Genomic DNA, 4242 nt, shown 5'->3' with positions numbered 1-4242 from the left:
CTTCCCCTGCTCGGGCTGCCGCGCCGGGCTCAGTAATGGCGGCCACTCGGGCTCCCTCGCGCTGACGGAGCTCTCTCCTTCTCTCCCGAACTTTACCTCAGCATCTCTCCCGGCGCGCACCGCCGGAACGCACGCGCGCGCGCGCAGCCACACACCCGGCCGGGGGCGGAGCGCAGCGCAGCCTCGACGGGGCGCGCGCGCACCCGCACCGCCCTCCCCACAATCCCCCGCCCCGGCCGCCCTCACCTCGCGACGCCTCCCGCTCTGCGCGCCGGGCTGAGCCCCGCCCCTGCCCTCGTCTCCCGGGAGCCTGGGAAGGCGCGAGCGCTGGAGCCGGTGGGAGGGGAGCAAGCGCGGGGCCGCGTCTTCGCTGGCGTCCTGGCTCTCCCATTGGCTTCTGCCCCTCCCCCTTCTTCCTCCGCCTCTCCCATCCATTGGTTCCCTCTCCTACTCCATTCCTTCTCACCTTTTCCCTTTTACCCATTGGCGTGAGTATTTTTCCTTAGCTTTCCCCTTTCTCCGTATTCTGCGCCTCCTCTGTCCCATCCTCCACGCTTTGGAAGATACAGACTGTGCAGCCCCGAGCACTGTTGTCTCCGCATCTTCCCTGCTTTCTCCCTTTCCTTCTGTTCCGGTTTCTGGCCGAAACAGCAAAACCACAATACTGCAAAGGAACCTGACATTGTGTTAGCGGTTGCAAAACATTGCATGGGCACTGAATGATTCTCGATAACCCCCCGCTACGGTCTCTAAGCATTAAAGAATTCATGGGAGGAAAATATGCGCCCAAGCTCGTTCGCAGGACATGCTGGCGCGGATGCTCCTGTGTGTGCAGCCAGCCTTCTGCCTGGGGATCGTTCGCCAACTACGGACGTAACCCGCCCGGGACTGGTGGTGTACTCACCTAGAAGGCAAAACTCCATGGGAGACAGAAGAATCCTTTTCTCCGTCGACACGGCACAGGGAGGCATCAGGCCCTCGGTTTAATCTGTCCTTATGGAAATTGAGCGAAATGTTAAAACTTGGGGCGGGTTTGAGAGTGGCCCCCAAAACCTCTGCTCACACCATTACCAGCACAATCTTCCCACCTGGATTTTATTATGCTGCCCTAAATATATTCAATATTTTTGAGGCTTCACAAGTTTAGGAGTACACCAGGGCTGTTGGTGTATTTCTCATCTAGGCATCGGCATTGACTGGTGGAGAAAGGGCAATAGAAAACTGCCTTTCCTTTCACCATTGAAACTGAGGTCTTGTGACTTTACCAAGGTCATCAGAATCTGTTTTATTTAGAGGTCTTAAAATAGTTGCCAGCAGATGAAAGAATGAGCAAAAACATAAATCTACCCCAAATTTGTTGTTAAGTCTAAACGAAAGAAGTAATTTGGACTAGAATTTCTCTTTGGGGAAAGATTTGTTTCATTATCAGTGAAGTTAACTTATAAAACGTCTTTTAAATTCGAGTTAGTCTTTATTTTGTGTGTTACATAAGGTGCTGAAGTTAGCCAAGTTTGCTTTTTAGTGTTATAATGATGCAGCTGCTGCCAACCACGTATATTTATGGTCTGTTAGTAAAAAAATAAACTGCCTTTTGGTAAAAATCTGTTAGAAAATATTTGTCAGTAAATCTGTCACAATATTCCAACAGAAGTTCTATTCGTTTGTTCCCCACCCGTCTCTCTACTCTCCATTTTTCTCAAAGGTAAACTTAATAGACAAAAGCAAAAGAGATAGGTTTAATTTCACTAGGTCTCTTATTTCCTAATTTTAGAACTGCATGACTCAAATTCCTTACTCCAGCCTCTTCCTTGTATCTGAATGGTACCAAACAGGTTAAGTAAGGTCTATAGGTACTTCTTTCTTTCAGTTACAAACCATAGGCAGGGAAGAAGGATGCTAAAGAAAACTTGCAAAAAGTAAATGCAGAGGGGAGAAAAGACAAAAAGAGTAGAGGAGGAAGTTGGGGAGAGGGAATGGAACCATCAAAGTGTGGTACCAATGCCAGAAGTACCCATACTTGTATAGGTTGGAGAGTTCATACATTTAAATGCATTTCTTGACCTTTGCACTGAAAGTCCTTAAAAATATAAGAAGCCAATTCAAAGTCATAATTTTGATTTTGAAATGTTAAGTACTATAGTGTGTCCACCCTATGTTATATTTTTAAAATTATTTCCTAAATAATCAGAAATCTCATAACGTTGGACTTGTGTCAACATAAACCAAAGGCAAATAAATCAAAGTTTTTAAAGGAAACATTAACATATCTTCTTTATATGTTAATCTTTCCTCTAAAACAGACATGACACTGAAGAATCAGGACTAAAAGGAAAAAAAAAGACTTGAAATCTCATTTTCTCATAATTAAGACAGCAAAAAATTATTATTTTTTAAGCCATGGTTTTTGAGCAATAATTTTCACAGCCAACATTATTTACAGTCATCCTACATCATCCATTTTCATTTAAGGAGACTGGAACTATAGGACTTTGCTCCATATTAAGACTATGAGTCTAAAGTTAATAATTTTTGTTTTTGTTTTTATGTTACTTGCTCTTCTCAAAAAAATGAAGCCTACAGTTTTCTGTACAAATAAAAATATGAAAATGGGAATTGGGAGCCAAAGTTCTGTGGTTGAAAATGCTCAGATTTCTATAAATAAAAGGTAATAAAGAGCAGAAAATAAAACAAAAACCAAAGGATAAGATGGTATCTTTTAAAATTGATCAGGAGACGTGTCCTTAGAGAAATAGCTTTAAACACCCACCTTCCCCACCCAAAAGGAGAAATTTTGAGGAAATGAATAATTTATTCTTTAGAGAGAGAGAACACAAGTAAATAGTACCAAGCCCTCTCAGATCAACTATTCTTCTTATCTAAAATAAAAAAATAAGCATTTGTTCTGCTGTATTGGATAATTAAAATCATCCAAAGCTTTGTTCTTTATTTACTTTGAAAAAAATTAGAATAAGAGTTCAGTCAGGCATTTTAGGTTTTTAATTTAAATATTCTTCACAGTTCTTTAGTTCTTTAACACATCCTAATAAAGTATTAACATATATGGGGTTTTTCTAGGATCAAAAGAGATGACAACCATAAAAAACATTATCAAACTTCCAGTTTGGACCATCAGTGGTGGTAACAATACACATTTCAGATGTTTGGCTACAAAAGAATTTACCCTATAGACACAACTACACCCCCTGCTGGAAATTTCTGATCATAACTACTTTGGCTTTTGTAACCTCAACCAAGAACATGAAAAGGCAAATAAACAGCCTTTTCATTCATTACAAAATTGACCAATACTTTTTGCCTGTCTGATACAAAACATACTTTTGGAAAACAAACTACCTCGGAATATCACCCTAATTACAGACAAAATATACCAAGAAGTTGGAGAATAACGAAGACAACGAGAGCACTGAAAGATTGTTGATTGTCTAATTTTCTATTGAATTTCACAACTCATTTCCACCCCACCTCACCCACCTCCTGCCTAGACTTCTCTCTTTCTTCCTTGTCTCATATAGTTAGGGTAAGATGGAACGTTATTCCCACCAGTAGGCAAATCATGAGATGGCAATAACCATAGTAGCCATTTGCTGAGTTAAGGTCCTGAAAGGCTTTCTCCAAATTTCTTTTATGGCTACCAATGATATTTTCAGCATGAAGAAAAGGTGCTAATTATGTCTTGGCAGTTACTGTAGAAAATATTTTGACAAGAGTTAAGGTAATTGTGAGCATGGGACTGGAACAGTAGGAAAGAAATGCATTGACCTTCCTGGCATTTTGTTCCACAGAGCCTTGTTCTGTTGATTTTCCAGAATTGTATTTTCAGACTGAAATCCCAAAGATGGTATCACAGTCTAGCTTCAAAATGTCATGTTCATGCCGCTCTGGTCCTAGGGCATAACTGAAATAGTGAGAGCAGAATTCTTATTTTTGAATAATTAGTATTTTATAAAGATTATTTGTAATGCAGGCTCCTTTTAAAGGAATAACAATTCATCCAGGTCCTACCAACACAAATACTTTAATTAGACAAAAATCTTCAAGTTTTTCCTCTCACAAAAGGAGGTATTGTTGGGCCATCTGGACCCTCCATTGAGTTTTTATGAAAGATCGCAGCTTGAATTTAATCAACCCCAATAAGGTTAACCCCATAAAGCTAAAAAATAATTGCAAGGTTGCTAACTGAATTCTCTGCGATTGTTACCACTGTCACCTGTAAATCATTAC

General features: G+C 41.0%; 1 protein-coding gene across 2 annotated transcripts in view; it reads right to left on the bottom strand.

Annotated features, from left to right (window-relative positions):
• ARHGAP5 (Rho GTPase activating protein 5) overlaps nt 1-306 on the bottom strand; it is an 87572-nt gene extending 87266 nt beyond the window's left edge. Inside the window, exon 1 of one of the 2 annotated variants that reach the window (XM_019656768.1) lies at nt 247-306. The gene's annotated coding sequence lies outside the window, so the exon portion shown is untranslated. Of the gene's footprint in view, nt 1-96; nt 181-246 lie in introns of those variants that run through there. The other variant, XM_019656767.1, reaches the window with a different exon arrangement.
• Nucleotides 307-4242: the final 3936 nt, after the last annotated feature.

The sequence above is a fragment of the Hipposideros armiger genome, unplaced genomic scaffold (genome assembly GCF_001890085.2).
Source record: "Hipposideros armiger isolate ML-2016 unplaced genomic scaffold, ASM189008v1 scaffold_265, whole genome shotgun sequence".
NCBI lineage: Eukaryota > Metazoa > Chordata > Mammalia > Chiroptera > Hipposideridae > Hipposideros > Hipposideros armiger.
This window is presented reverse-complemented; position numbering and strand designations above follow the sequence as displayed.